We start from the raw sequence: 17,110 nt of genomic DNA, 5'->3' as shown, positions 1-17,110 counted from the left end.
ACAAGCAAGTTCAAACCATTAAAACATGCAAAGAGAGAAAGTGGTCCCAGCATTCACCCTTGGAATACTTACAAAGTTTATCGTACTACACCAAGACTAATTTCTTCTAAGCACATCTAGAATTTTATTAGGTAGGCTTTATCCAGTATTGCCTTGGATTAGCAGCATTTTACAGAATTATGATTGATATTAAGGGGTAAAGTTAAGATTCAGCATGCAATTTGCAATTATGTCAAACATGAGTGCACCTGAATTAAGAAATAAAGTATATATATATATTTTTTTTTAATTGAATCTTTACTTGATGTTGTATTACAAGAGATCAACAGCATTTTTATTCTTTTCACACTCTGAATCCAGCTGGGGCTAATATTTTGTTTTCAGAAAGCAATATAGTTAGATTAATTTACATGTCTCAGCTCAATTCTATGCAGCTTTCATACCTTATAATATTGCAGAGGGTGCTTGCCAACATTAATAGCAGGCTTTAGGGAAAAGAATTAAAAGATTCTGTAAATAAAGCTGATGTCAGCTCTTCCAGCAAATCCGAATGGCACAGACAGCCACATCTCTATGCCGCGAGTAACCTCACATATCAATTTCAAAAAAAAGAGTATTAGCACAGTGATAAATTTTATCGAGCCTTCCCATGATTCCCAAACCATACTTGCTTCAATTACTTTTACCAAATTAGTTTTCAGTAAAACTTGGCTCAACATTGATAAAATATAAGAAATTTACTGTTTCTGATTCTCTCAGTGGATTTACTATCTTCTACACATGTATTACACATTAGCAAAAAATATGGTAGAAATTTACTCATTAAGGTGATGCTGAGGATCATTTATGAGAAATTTCTGCAGTAATAATCTGCCACTGAGTCTGAGAGGAAGGTGAATATTTAACTATACATCTGGTCTTTCATGAGGGAGTTAAATCATTCATCAGTTGTGTGGCAGTGAGATTAATATTTGACTATTAGGGAGAATTATTCACACTATGCTGTCTCATACACAAATATGAATTCAATAATATTACCTCAGAGTGGATGAATATACATGTATTAGTTAATGGCTTTGCTGATGCACAGGGCAATTAGATTGAAAGTTGGCATAAACAAATCAAGAACTTAAAAGTTTACAAATGGAAATGAAAAGATTGAAAGACACATCCTTAAACAAATGGGTGGTACAGTGACACCACTAGCAGAAGTGAGGCACAGGATACTGCAGAACATGGAGACTGGAGCAAGAACAAAACTGCTGGAGGAACTCACAGAATCAAATAGTAGCAGTGAAGACAAAGGATTGGTTGACATCTTTGGGTCAGGGTTCAACTGCCTGTGACACAGATACCTGGGTTCAAACTTGACTGTGGGTTTTCAATCTGTGTGGAACTTGCTTATTCTTCATGTGACAGTATGGGTTTCCTCACACGCTCCAAAGACAAGTGGATTGCCCTTTGTGTGAAGGGAATGGTAGCACCTTTGGATGGGGGTCTTGATTATAATGTGAGAATTTTTTTTAAAATTGGATCAGTGAAGGATTAACATAAATTGGTGGTTGATGTGAACCTGGTAGGCTAAAGGGCATATTTCTGTACTGTATCACTTCTACAGAACTAAATAATGGAAGTCGAGACCAGAGTACTTACAGTACTTGGAATTGCATGTATGCCTTCGGGATGTTAGAGGAAATCAGAGCTCCTGGAATCAAAGGGATAACTTGTAAGCTCCACAAGGACAGCACCAGAAGTCAGGATTCAACATGGATCAATGCCTCTCTGCCACCCACATATTGATGTTGATTTGTTAGGGTTCTGGTAATGCCAGCCTTTTGGAATGGAGAATATTCAATAATATCAGAGGGTGGAAATGGTGGTCTAGTGTTGTTAAATGGCACAGTGAGCATGGTGTTGTTTATCAAAACAAGATTATTCAGGGAGCTCAGTCATATTATAAAATTTTTCAGTACGCTTGGTTAGAATTTATATACTGACTTGTAGTTTTTATAGTGTAATTCTCATTTGCTTGGTAAGTTGACCAGTACTAATGATTTACACAAAATAGGTAGAAAGTAAATTTAAATGGCTAATGTTAACTTTATCAGAATTTTGAACCGTCTCAATGAACTAATGATTCCATGATCTTCTATAGGTGCAGGAGTAGGCCATTCGGCCCTTTGAGCCTGCACCACCACTCAGTATGATCATGGCTGATCATCCAACTCAAAACCCTGTACCTGCTTTCTCTCCATACCCCTGATCCCTTTAGCCACAAGGGCCATATCTAACTTAAATATAGCCAATGAACTGGCCTCAACTGTTTCCTGTGGCAGAGAATTCCACAGATTCACCACTCTCTGTGTGAAGAAGTTTTTCCTCATCTCGGTCCTAAAAGGCTTCCCCTTTATCCTTAAACTGTGACACCTCGTTCTGGACCTCCCCAACATCAGAAACATTCTTCCTGCATCTAGCCTGTCCAATCCCTTTAGAATTTTATACGCTTCAATAAGATCCCCTCTCAATCTTCTAAATTCCAGTAAGTATAACCTCAATCTGGTGAACCTTCTTTGTACTCCCTCTATGGCAAGAATGGCTTTCCTCAGATTAGGGGACCAAAACTGCACACAATACTCTAGGTGCGGTCTCACCAAGGCCTTGTACAACTGCAGTAGAACCTCCCTGCTCCTGTACTCAAATCCTTTTGCTATGAATGCCACCATACCATTTGCCTTTTTCACTGCCTGCTGTACCTGCACGCCCACCTTCAATGACTGGTGTACAATGACACCCAGGTCTCGTTGCACCTCCCCTTTTTCTAATCGGCCACCGTTCAGATAATAATCTGTTTTCCTGTTCTTACAACCAAAGTGGATAACCTCACATTTATCCACATTAAATTGCATCTGCCATGAATTTGCCCACTCACCTAACCTATCCAAGTCTCCCTGCATCCTCTTAGCATCCTCCTCACAGCTAACACCGCCACCCAGCTTCGTGTCATCCGCAAACTTGGAGATGCTGCATTTAATTCCCTCGTCTAAATCATTAATATATATTGTAAACAACTGGGGTCCCAGCACTGAGCCTTGCAGTACCCCACTAGTCACTGCCTGCCATTCTGAAAAGGTCCCATTTACTCCCACTCTTTGCTTCCTGTCTGTCAACCAATTCTCTATCCACATCAATACCATACCCCCAATACCGTGTGCTTTAAGTTTGCACACTAATCTCCTGTGTGGGACCTTGTCAAAAGCCTTTTGAAAATCTAAATATACCACATCCACTGGCTCTCCCCTATCCACTCTACTAGTTACATCTTCAAAAAATTCTATAAGATTCATCAGACATGATTTTCCTTTCACAAATCCATGCTGACTTTGTCCGATGATTTCACCTCTTTCCAAATGTGCTGTTATCACATAACCGACTCTAGCATTTTCCCCACCACTGATGTCAGACTAATCGGTCTATAATTCCCCAGTTTCTCCCTCCCTCCTTTTTTTAAAAAGTGGGGTTACATTAGCCACCCTCCAATCCTCAGGAACTAATCCAGAATCTAAGGAGTTTTGAAAAATTATCACTAATGCATCCACTATTTCTTGGGCTACTTCCTTAAGCACTCTGGGATGCAGACCATCTGGCCCTGGGGATTTATTTGCCTTTAATCCCTTCAATTTACTGAACACCACTTCCCTACTAACATGTATTTCCCTCAGTTCCTCCATCTCACTAGACCCTCGGTCCCTTACTATTTCCGGAAGATTATTTATGTCCTCCTTAGTGAAGACAGAACCAAAGTAGTTATTCAATTGGTCTGCCATGTCTTTGTTCCCTATGATCAATTCACCTGTTTCTGACTGTAAAGGACCTACATTTGTGTCAGTGGATTTAACTCTCAAGCATACAGGTATGGCACCTTTAAGAGAATAAAAGTATTTTGCCATGGCTGGAAGAGCGAGAGGAGGGGAGGTCTCCAAGCCAGACTGAAATGCCAAGCAATGAAAGTTCTTCTATCCAGCATCTTGTTAATAAATGTACAGTTGCTAGAGTACAAGATTGAAGACTTAAGGGCAAGATTGCTGTGTCGGAGGGAAATGAGGAGTTGCCACGTTCTGTGTTTCATGGAGACGTGGCTCACTCCAGACATACTGGATACATAGGTAAGACCCAAAGGCTTTTTGATACCCAAGATCTGGAGAAGGAAAAAGGTGGAGTCTGTGTTTCATGATAAACCCTTTGCAGTGATCAGGCAGCTTGTTGCATACTTGTCCTCCCAATGTGGAATATCTGACGATTAAGTGCCGACCATTCTACTTACCAAGTGAGCTCTCTTTCATGATCCTGATCGCAGTTTACATACTGCCAAAATCCAATGTCAATCAGGCACTCGAGACGCTGAATTGCCATAATCAAACAATAAACAACGCATCCCAATCATAGTCAATCAGGCTTGCTTAAAGAGATCCCATCAGCATATAACCTACAGAACCAGGGGTTGCAACACACTAGTCCACTACTATACTACAATAAGAAATGCCTACTGAATACATACCCAGAAAACATTTTGTGAAATCTGATCACTTGGCTGTCCTTCTCCTACCAGCATACAGGCAAGGGTAATGAGCAAGGCTCTAGAGATAAGGACAACAAAGAGGTGGTTGTGAGAGGCACAGTAAGGGCTATGGGATTGCTTTGAATCAGAGGATTGGGCTGTGTTCAAGGATTCATCAAAGGATCTGAATGAATGCAACACGGACGAGTGTGTCCCCACAAAATCTTTCAGAGTCTTCCCCAATCAAAAGCCTTGATGAACCATAAGATGCACAATCTGCAGAGGGTTAGATCAGAAGCATTTAGGTTTGGTGACCAAGTAAAATACAAGACAACCTGGAAAGCCATCTCTCGTGCAAAGTGGCAATTCTGGACCAAACTTGAATCACTGAAGGATGCTTGACAGCTATGGCAGGACTTGAATCTAGATACCTCTTACAAAGTGAAACCAAGTGACATAGGTGACACAAACACAAGAAAATCTGCAGGTGCCGGAAATCCAAAGAAACACACACAGAATGCCCATGGAACTCAGCAGGCCAGGCGGCATCTATGGAAAAGTGTAAACAGTCGCTGTTTTGGGGTAAGACTCTTCTTCGGGACTGAAAATGAAGGAAAAAAGTCAAAAAGAGAAGATGGGACGAGGGGAGGAAGGAGTACAAGGTGACAGGTGATAGGTGGAACTGGGAAGGGGGAGGAGAAGTAAAGAGCTGGGAAGTTGATTGCTGAAAAAAGGTTAGGGTGGGAGAAGGGGGAATCTGATAGGAGAGGACAGAAGAACCATGGAAAAAAGGGAAGGGGGAGGAACACTGTAGGGAGGTGATAGGCTGGTAAGGAGATAAGAGGAATGGGGAATGGTGAAGGAGAGGAGGTGGGGAGGGGGCAGTTATTGGAGGCTACCCAGGTGGTTTATCTCCTCCATCCTGAGTGTGGCCTCATTGCGGTAGTAGAGGAGGACATTGACTGACATGCTGGAATGGGAATGGGAAGTAGAATCGAAATGGGTGGCTACCAGGAGACCCTGCTTTTTGTGGCATATGTTGTGAAGGTGCTCGGCGAAGCAGTCTCCCAGTCTATGCCAGGTCTCCTTGCAAGCGGAACAAGGGCCACATATGCCCCAACACCTCCAACCTCAGTACCATTCAAGGCCCAAAACAGTCCTTCTAGGTGACAGACACTTCACCTGCTAGTCTGTTGGGTTCATCTACTGCATCCAGTGCTTCCGGTGTGGCCTCCTGTATATTGGTGCAACCCATCATAGATAATTGACTTCAAGAGAAGAAAACAGTAGGTCCATCAAACAGTCTTCATTGAGGGATTGGTGGTGGAGAGGGTCAACAACTTTAAATTCCTCAGTGTTATCATTTCAGAGGTCCTACCTTGGGTTCGGCATGTAAGTGAAATTATGAAGAAAGTACGCAGCACATCTACTTCCTTATATGTTTGTGATTATTTAGTATGGCATCAAAAATTTTGACAAACTTCTATAGATGGAGACCATATATAAATATATATAGATGGTGGAGACCATATTGACTGGTTGCATCATGGCTTGGTATGGAAACACCATTACCCTTGAATGGAAAATCTTACAAAACGTGCTGGAGATGGTCCAGACCATCATGGTCACCAGACCTCCTCACCATTGAGCACATCCATATGGAGTATTGTTCAAAAAAGGATATAGATAAAAGGCAGGTAACTATAGGCCTGTTAGTTTAGCATCTGTAGTTTGGAAAATGCTTGGAGCTATCATTAAATAAGAAATCGCAAGGCATCTGGAAAGAAATGGATCCATCAAGCAGATGCAGTAATGATTCAGCAAAGGCAGGTCCTTTTTCACAAACTTAATGGAGTTCTTTGAGGATATAATGAGTGTAGTGGATAGACAGACAGACAGACAGACAGACAGACAGACATACTTTATTGATCCCGAGGGAAATTGGGTTTCATTACAGCTGCACCAAGAATAGTGAAGAAATATAGCAATATAAAACCATAAATAATTAAATTAGAGGGGAAATTGAATTAAAGATAGAGGGGAACAAATGGATGTTATTAACTTTGATTTTCCAGAAGGTGTTTGATAATGTGCCACATAAGAGACTTACCCATAAGAAAAGGATGCATAAAGTTGGGAGTGATGTGTTAACATGGATAGAGAATTAGTTAACCAATAGAAAGCAGAGAGTTGGGATACATGGGCATTTCTCTGGTTGGCAATCAGTGGTGGACGGTGTACCACAGGGGTCGGTACTGGGCCCGCAACTGTTCACAATATAAATTAATGATCTGGAAGAGAGGATCGAGTATAGTGTATCTAAGTTTACTGATAACACTAAATTGAGTGGAAAAGCAAATTGTGTAGAGGATATGGACAGTCTGCAGAGGGATATAGATAGGTTAAGTGAGTGTGCAAGGGTCTGGCTGACGGAGTACAATGTTGGTAAATGCGAGGTCATCCACTTTGGAAGGGAAAATGGAAGATCAGATTATTATTTAAATGGTAAAAGATTGCAGAAGGACTTGGGAGTGTTTGTGCATAAATTGCAAATGGTTGGTTTGCAGGTGCAGCAGGCTATCAAGAATGCAAATTGAATGTTTGTTTTCATTGCTAGAGGGATTGAAGGAGGTTATGCTGCAACTGTAGAGGGTGAAGCCACACCTGGAGCACTGCATGCAGTTCGGATCACCTTACTTGAAGAAGGATATATCAGCTTTGGAGGCAATGCAGAGGAGGTTCACCAGGTTGATCTCAGGGGTGAGAGGGTTAGACTATGAGGAGAGATTGAGTAACCTGTGATTGTACTCGCTGGAATACAGAAGAATGAGAGGAGATCTTGTAGAAATGTACTGTTTCATTCCCCAGTAACTGGGTAGTTTTCCAGCAAAGATAGATGGATGTACCGAAGCCTGATGCTACTATTTTCAAACGTTTTTATTTATAAAGGGGCACAAACGTATGGTTAATACAAAACATTCAGATCATATACGTCGTCACAACTCAATCTAAAGCACAGGTATAGTAATAATCAATCAGAAATAAGCTCTACAGTTGTCTAGGGGTAATGTAGATATATATTGTTTACTGGATATTTAAAAGTCTTTTTGCGATTACTGCAGTTCCACCAGCCGCCGTTGGTTGCGGTGTCGCGTTGGTGCACTTTTGTTAGAAAGAGAGAGAGAGAGATGTCATTAAACAGCTTCACCTGCCCGGGTCCCTATGGAGCACCGCCGTGGAATCAGAAGAGCAGGCTTCCCGGTTGTTAGTTAAAAGCGATTGTCCGTGATTCCATCCACAGACTCCCGATCCGGAGTCTAACGCACGTGGTTTCCTTCAGAATGGCGTCCCGCTCCGACGGGAAGCACCACTGTGTCTTCTTCGTGTGTCTCCTTGGTGCGTCTGAGGCCCCGCCTCGGTAGCCCACCTTTTTATCTGGACTGGCAGGGTTGTAGATGTCAATCGGGGGGGGGGGGTGAGGCGATCTTTCCCCCATTCCCTATCTCACATGGCCCTGAAGGTCTTCTGCACGTAGCCCACGTCCTTATTCCACAAAAGGTGCCTCCCAAAACAATGGCTGTGTCCAAGGCTTTGTCTTGCTGAGTGGCCAATCCACATTCCAGACCGTAAGGCTCTCTCTCTCTTGCGATTCTCCCAAAGGAGGGGGCTGAGGTCATAACAGTACAAAGTTATGGAAGAGATAGATAAGATAGAGGCAGGAAAGTTGTTTCCACTGGTAGGTGAGACTAGAACTAAGGGACTTAACCTCAAGATTTGGGAGAATAAATTTAGGATGGAGATGAGGAGGAACTGTTTTTCCCCAGAGAATGGTGAATATGTGGAATTCTCTAAAGTGGATGCTACCTCAGTACATATATTTATGACAAGGTTGGATAGATTTTTGCATAGTAGGGGAATTAAAGGTTATGGGGAAAAGGCAGGTGAGGGAAGATGAGTCCATGGCCAGATCAGTCATGATGTTATTGAATGGAAGACAGGTTTGATGGGCCAGATGGCTTAGTCCTGCTCTTATTTCTTAGGTTCTTAAGTTCTTTTGAACCAGAGGGGATAACTTCATTCAACTTTACTCGCCCCAAAACTGAACTGATCCTATGACTTAGATTCAAGGACTCTTCATCTTACGTTCTCGATATTTATTGCTTATTTATTTATTATTTTTCTTTTTGTCATTTTTTTGTATTTGTGCCATTTGTTGTCTTTTTACACTTTGAACTTTGACCTGTTGCTACCATCAGAAAAAAATGTGAAAAGTACCATCAGGGATATAGAGGTTGGACAAGGAAGAAGAGAATCTCCCCTGATCTACCAACATTTTAATTCAGTTACCAAAATAAAATGGACATGGGTGGCAATTTATAACTCATGATTGGAATTGACAGAATTCAGCAATGTTTCTGTTGTTTCAATCAAAATGCCAAGGAGACCACCTCCACCATTATTAGGATAGGAGTCATTAGAAGACACTTACCAGACCTCCCAGTGATTCCTCCTAGCTGGTCAGAAAATTGGGAGTCCGAGAACTGATACTTTCCTACACGGCCTGAACCTGAGGTCAGCATTTATTGCTTGAAGAGCAGGTGTCAACTAATGGAGAGAATTAGTTGTGGTCGACAATACACTTATGAGGATAGGAACATTCCCTTTAAAAATCTTTTGGCCTTTCAATTTGCAGAACAATTGGGGGAAGCACAAGACGTTATATTGTGTTCACTGGCTAAAGCAGAATTAGCAATTTGTCAGTACAGTCTCGCTTTCACTGGCATGTGCATCACCCACTTCACCATCTGCACTGCAGGATGTTGTGTAAATGGAGTGATAGTTAGTTGCAAATCTCCAGCACTGAGTTTATCACTTTCCCCTAAGGAAGAAAACAGCTGAACATCAGTGAAAAAGCTCTTGCTATCTACAAATCTCTTGGAGATCTACAAACCCTCATGACACTCTGTAGGAACATTAGAAGGTGCAGAAAACCAGGCACTTAGAAGATCAAACATTCTGAAAATCAGGGCCTCAGTCATGCTGTTAGTAATGGAGATCATGGAACTGCCTCAGATTGGCATTGATTCAACAGTCCATACTCAGGAAGATATAGAGCGTGAGCTGTAGAAACAGCTAAATGCTGCAGCAGGAAACTGCTCTATTCTGAGATTGGGGTGAGACACAGTTAGATACAGGTCAACACTTAACCAGCTGTTGCCTTGTTGACCTCAAATTCCTCAGTGTTACCACTGCACTTGAGATGGAAAACAAAACAAAAATGCCACGGCCACGAGTGGAGTTTAGGGATTTTGTGAGCATGGGAGCCAGAGGCCTGAAAATTTAAAGGGAGTGTGGGAAACCGATGCCCTGTGGGTTTAAAGGGACCAGGCACATATGTGTTTAGGGATAACCATTGTGGTCTTTGAACTCACAACCAGTATGTTGATGATCTGAGATCAGGGCAACAATGATTTGCTAACACAGGGTGGGGAGCTTTCCCTTGAGGTCTTACAGAGAAAGGTGCAAGGAGCCCAGATGTGGCCGCTGTCATCTGAAGAGGCTGGGATGATTGAAAGACCTAGGGTGCTGAAAGGAAAAAAATAGAGGAAGAGTCAAAGAGGGAGGGGAGTGATTGAAGGAGCAGGGCACTGAGAGGGAGAGGACTCCAATTTCAAGACGCCTTCTCTTTCCCCCTCTTTTCATAGCCACATTTTTGGGGCTCGCCATAGTGTCTGCCAATTGACTTGAGACCATCAACATTAGTCACCTTGCACAGGTCCGAACCCCTGCCAGGAGAACATCACTCTGTGGTCAGAGAGAGCAGTAGGTTAAAGAGAAGCCTTGTGATAGGGGGAGTGATCGGGAGAGCAGGGGACAGGAGAAAACCTGATGGCAGGTGGGAGGGCGATGGTGCTTGGTGCAAGCAAGGAAGGAGGGCAAAAGTGGCTGGGTTCAATAAAGCATGTGGGGGAGTGAGCAAGTCAATCTGAGGTGAGATTACAGAGTAGTGGACACTAAAGCAGAGATAGGAAGGACCAAGAGCAAAAGGAAAAATGTCAAGGTTAGTGGAGATGATGTTAGGAACAGGCTATTGGCAAGGGCATCTACTTGTCGATATTGAGAGGCTGTTCTCTCCTCATGTTGGAGCTTCATGCCACTGGATCATTACCTCACTTTGACATGGAGTTGAAAATCTATAAGGATGGAATGTGGCCTTTTAGCTCAACTTATCCATTCCAGCCTCCTGAGCTAGTACCATTTCTTCATAACTGGCCTACATCCGTCTAAACATTTCCTATCTATGTAATTGTTCAAATGTCTTTTAAATGTTGTTATTGTACCTGCCTCAACCAGAGGAGAGGCAAGCTGGTGGGTATAAGGGGAAGGGAGTGGTGGGAAAGGAGTTCAAGGTGATTGGTGGACTGAGGAGGGGTGTAAGGTAATACATTGTAGCAGGTAGGGAAGGGGACGGGGTGGAGTTGGTAAATTGTGGAAAGTGAATGATATATCGAGGCTAACAAAGATAGGGAAAAGATGTATATGTATGGAGAGGCAGATGGAGGAAAGTGGTGAGAGGGAGTGTGAAGGCTAGAGACATCAGAGAAATGCAGTAACACAAAGGGTTACCAGAGCTGAACTTTGATAAGTAAAGGAGGTGAGATTGGGAATCATTAGACTAAAATACCATAAGATATAGGAGCAGTAGTAGGCCATTTGGCCCATTTAGTCTGCTCTGCTATTCAATCATGGCTGATCCAATTCTTCCAGTCATCCCCACTCCCCTGCCTTCTCCCCATACCCTTTGATGCCCTGACTAGGCAAGAACCTATTTATCTCTGCTGTAAATGCACCTAATGACTTGGCCTCCACAGCTGCTTGTGAAAACAAGTTCTACAGATTTACTACCCTCTGACTAAAGTAATTTCTCTGCATCTCTCTTCTAAATGGACATTCTTCAATCCTGAAGTCATGCCCTCTTGTCCTAGTCTCCCCCACCATGGGAAATAACTTTGCTATATCTAATCTGTTCAGGTCTTTTAACATTCAGAATGTTTCTATGCGATCCACCCCCTCCCCCCCCATTCTCCTGAACTCCAGGGAATACAGCCCTAGAGCTGCCAGACGTTCCTCATACGATAACCCTCTCATTCCTAGAATCATTCTCATGAATCTTCTCTGAACCCTCTTCAATGTCAATATATCCTTTCTAAAATAAGGAGCCCAAAACTGCACACAATACTCCAAGTGTGGTCTCACGGGTGTCTTATGAAGCCTCAACATCCCACCCCTGTTCTTATATTCTATACATCTAGAAATGAATGCTAACATTGCATTCGCGTTCTTCACCAATGACTCAACCTGGAGGTTAACCTTTAGAGTATCCTGCACAAGGACTCCCAAGTCTATTTGCATCTCTGCATTTTGAATTCTCTCCCCATCTAAATAATAGTCTGCCCATCTATTTCTTCCACCAAAGTGCATGACCATACACTTTACAACATTGTATTTAATTTACCACTTCTTTGCCCATTCCTCTAAACTATCTTGTCCCCTAGTTTCTCTGCAGCCTTTCTGTTTCCTCAACACTACTCACTCCTCCACCTATCATCGGCAAATTTAGCCACAAATCTATTAATACCGTAGTCCAAATCATTGACATACATCAAAAAAAGCGGCGGCCCCAACACCGACCCCTGTGGAACCCCACTGGTTACTGGCAGCCAGCCAGAATAGGATCCCTTTATTCCCACTCTGTTTTCTGCCGACCAGCCAATGCTCCACCCATGCTAGTAACTCCTCTGTAATTCCATGGGCTCTTATCTTGCTAAGCAGCCTCGTGTGTGGCACCTTGTCAGGGGAGAGATGAAATGCCAGTAGGAAGTAGAACCAAATGGTGAGGTGAAGAATCTTGCGTTTTGTGTGTGTGTAGTGGACAGATGGAAGGAATGCAGAGAGGAATGAAAATGATGACGGGGGAGCTCCAGATTCCAGCATCTGCAGTCTCTTGTGTATCCATAGACCATATCAAGTCCTTAGTGTGGTTTGGGACCTGGACTATCAGAACTTCAAGAACATTATCAACAGTGAACAACCTGAAAATCTCTCTGGCCTCATCAGCAACGATGAGGAGTCAGAATACAGAGAGGGTGTATTGAGGCATGTAAAGTAGTGCGAGAATAACAACCCAAGTCTTATTGTGAACAAGACAGAACAGACAATTGTGGCTTCAGAAAGGACCAGGTCAACCACTCTCTATTGTACATCAAAAGCTCTGCCATGGAGAGAGTGAAGACCACACAGTTCCTTGGTGTGCACATTTCAGATGATCTAAGCTGGCTCCACAACACCTCCTCACTAGTCAAGAAGGCACAGCTGCATCGACACTTTCTGAAGAGATTGAGGTGTGCAAAGGCTCTCTGCCCCATTCTAACAATTTCCTACAGCAAGACCATTGAGCACGTCCCGTCTAGCTGCATCATTGTGTGGTATAGAGGCTGCAAGGTACTGGACCGAAGACCCTACAGAATGACAGTAAAAACAACCGAGAGTTTCACTAGGGTCTTCCTCCCTCCTATTTGTGACATTTACCAGAATTGCAGATGAACGGCCCAACGCATTGCTGACAATCCCTGCCACCCATCCACAATCTCTCTGACCCACTACTGTCAGGAAGGAGGTACAGAAGCATCAGGACTAGGATTGCCAGGCTGGTTATCAGCTTCTTCTGTCAGACTGTTAGACTAATGACTATCCAGCCGCCACCAAGATCTCGTCACTAGGACAGCAAGCTGTTTTACTGTTTACCTGTGCTGTACTTTACTACATGCATTTGAATTATATTTTGTTAACTTACTTACAATATAATATTTTGGTTTATATGCTGTGTTCGATATATGTTGTGTGGGTGCACAATGTTTTGGAGGAATGTGGTTTCATTTGGTTCTATACACACACACACACACACACACACACACACACACACACACACACACACACACACACACACACACACACACAGTGAAATGACATTAAAATTGAACTTGAGCTGTCATAGCCCTATGACTTGGATATTTTGGGAATGACATCGCCTCTCTGGGTAAGATATTCTAGCATCAAAGAGAAAGATGTTTGGCACACAGTCTTCCAGAGAGAAAACGGAAGAGGACGTTCATCTTTTGTAGTAGCCTTCACTGCCATCCATTAATTGCTCTAACAACTCAGACTTTCCCTTTGATACATGTCTTCCTCTAGGCCCTCCGTTTCACTCTAACAAGGAGGGTTAAATTTATTGGAAACACTCTTCTGATCGAATGCTTACGTTACAGTCTTGTTGCAACAATCATCCTGTTTCCTCAAAGAGGGCAGCACAGGGCCTCATAGCCTCATTGTAACAACCCCAATTTGTTCACTGCAAACTGTTAGATTAGGACATGGTCCACGTGAGAGATCTTCGTACCACCTCTCCCCCAACCATGCAGCAATGTATGGTAGACCAACCATTCTGTAATTTGCTCTATTATCTCCATTAGCCTAGCCCCGACAATAGTAGAAATGAAACCATTGCCGCAAGAAAATCAATGTTCAGATTCTTAAATGACTCCACAAGGATAACTTGCGAACTATTGTCCAACTCCCAGTTAATAACCGCAGATCATCCACAGTATCTGGACTGCCCAGATGTTTACCATAATTAACACCTGTGATGAGACTTTACACAGGAAAATTCTGGGACAGAATGAGAGTGATCAAAAGATCTAGGAGTTAATCTACTAGAAAAACGGAGTGTGCGTAGATTGGAAACTGCATCGTGGCTCAAGGGAAAAGAAACAACCCAAGAGCCACCTGAAGGTCAAAGTCCAGAAGAACATCTGGGATCCAATGAACGAATAGTGGCTGGAATAAATACAGCAGTTTATTGATAACCACGATATGCATGAATTCTTTAGCACTGTCTGAACTTCCAAGGGCCTACTCGACTGAGAGGAGAATTTATTAACAGCAGAGAGGCGGTTGGCTTCCACAAGGAAGGTACACTTTGAGGAACTCATCAACTGCGATTCTATTTTGAGTGTCTCCTTCCATCTAATCCCACAGCAAAGTATTTTGTTCACTTTACCACCCCTCATCAATGAGAATTAGAAACGTTTATGTCATAAACAAAAAACAACAATGCCTCAGAAAAAGATCTTTTTGGAGTTCTGGTACATGATGATGAAGAACTTGTCACAAATTCACAGTTGCTTCTTCCAGACCTTCATAGATTGAAGCTTTCTCAACCACCCACCCCATGTGATTGCAAAGATGCTCCCAGATATGCAGTGTGGAATCCAGACGTACAATGGATATAATATTCACTTATCGTCAAATCAGGAGAAGTGTAGAAGCAATATTTCCACAAGATAAGATTAATGGAATCAGAGGCAGACCTAACTTAAATCACAGGGTGAATCTTCTGCCAAATTAACCAGGTGAATCATTATTCAAAGTTCAATGTTCAAAGTGCATTTATTATCAAATATGTATACTTTATACAACCTTGAGATTGATCTCCTTACAGGCAGTCACAAAAACAAAGAAACCCAAAAGAACCCATTGAGAAAGAACACTGTTAAGCACCCAATGTGCAAAAAAACACTAATCCTGCAAATACTAAAAAGTAAGTAAATATCATTCAGAAAAGCCATGAAGCCAGTCACAGCCATTCCAGGAGCTCATTAGTTGCAGGCCTCGGCTCGGCATAGAGGTGAGTAAAACTTGCCGAGCAGCGAGCTGAACACTGGCCCATCCCTTGTCACTGACCCTGACACCCTAACCTTTCCACTGTGGCCTGGTGCTTAAACCAGCGAGACCTCAGCTCAGACCCAGGTCTTGCTGCTTCAATACACTTTCAGGCCTAGGCACCACTGACTCAATTTGACCCATACTCAACACTTAAATCAATCAAACATCAGCTTGTTTCTCACTCTCAGGCATGGGCTCTGCTGCCTTGCCTCACCTTGGATCCACCACTTTGAATCAGCTACGTCCGCTGCAGCAATGACCATTAACTTGCTTGTTCCTTACTCTCGGACCTGGGTCCCGGCACATTGATTTGATCTGTATACACCAAACTGCAACCATCCTGTACCTTTGAGACTTCAGTTTACACTACAAAAATGCCGAGTCATACAGGCGACTCAAAATCTCAACTCCAAAAGGGAAGTGACAGGTAGTGGCCATTTTTCAGAAAAAGTGTAATTAATAAAGTAGTTGGTGGTTTTGTTTGCTGCCAGTAAGTTTTTTTCTGTGTGTCACCTGAGCCAAAGGATAACTCTTTTACAATAACATAAAGGCCATGGCTGAGAGTAGAATATACTCAGAAATTAGTTGACAACAGGGATCTTTAGGAAAATTCCCTCAGATGTATCAGATTTGGTTACTGTGCAAGGTTGCCGAACCAGGAAAGTATCAATGTTTCCTTATGCAGTTGTGACGGGAATTCTTTGTTCTATTGCCTGCAGGAAATAATAAACACAGGAAATGTTGAAAAAGCTCAGTAGGTCAGACAGCATTTATTCTAAGAGAAACAGAGCTAATAGTTCAGGCCAATGAAATTTCATTAGAATAATAAGAATGCAGCTTACAATGGCTATATTCTGTATTTCACATCTCCATTATTGTTTCCTTTCCTTTCTCTTTGCTGTTCTTGTCACTACTTAAACCCTTTCAGACAGATTGGATGGCTTCTCTCTGGTCATACCAATCAGTGACACCTATGTTCTCTTGGCTTACAATCTGTCCAAATGTTTCTAGTGAGGATTAACAGACTGTGAGACTGATATTACATCAGTTGGTGAGGGTTTCATTGGAATTAGTGTACCAGCAGCGTGAGTGTAGTGACAAGGTAAAGGAAAACCTCTTTACCTTGTACTTAAAATGGTCATCCTAGGTAAGTAATCCCATTAGTGCCTTTCCCCTCTCATTATTTCCCTCTCTCACACATGCCCATCAATTCTCATTTGATTTTTTTTTGCTATGAACCTCCACTGAGCAGTCATTTACACTAGCCAATCACTCTACCAAGCTGCATGTCTTTGAGGTGTGGAACTAATCGGAACACCCAACACCCAGAGTGTGGATGGAAGCCTGGTTTCCTGGAGCAGGTACAACTGTAATTAGAATTGGTCTTTAGGGTTTATTTTAAATGCTGTCTTAATTAAATATGGTGAATTAGAAGGAAGGATGTCTGGAAATTTCAACGTTTTTGCATTTTAATGGAACATATTCAAAGATACACAACTTTACACATTAACAGTTGCATTCTTTCAAATGCTTTAATAACTGGCTTGTTAATAATAACTATTATTTGGTGGTAACAAAGGAAACTGCTATTACACCAGGATAATTCTGTTTGAACAGAACTTTTTTGACAATCATGAAAGATGTCTCATACAGTGTACTGAATACATTATTTATAATACTTTACAGCATAATGTTCAACACTAAGCTAGCATTGCATAAATTTGTAAATACAGACCACTTTTCAGAAATGAGCATTTATTTTCCAATTACCCT

This window comes from Hemitrygon akajei, chromosome 3, assembly GCF_048418815.1.
Source record: "Hemitrygon akajei chromosome 3, sHemAka1.3, whole genome shotgun sequence".
NCBI classification, from domain to species: Eukaryota; Metazoa; Chordata; class Chondrichthyes; order Myliobatiformes; family Dasyatidae; genus Hemitrygon; species Hemitrygon akajei.
The sequence above is the reverse complement of the archived record's forward strand: the minus strand, read 5'-3'. Positions refer to the sequence as shown.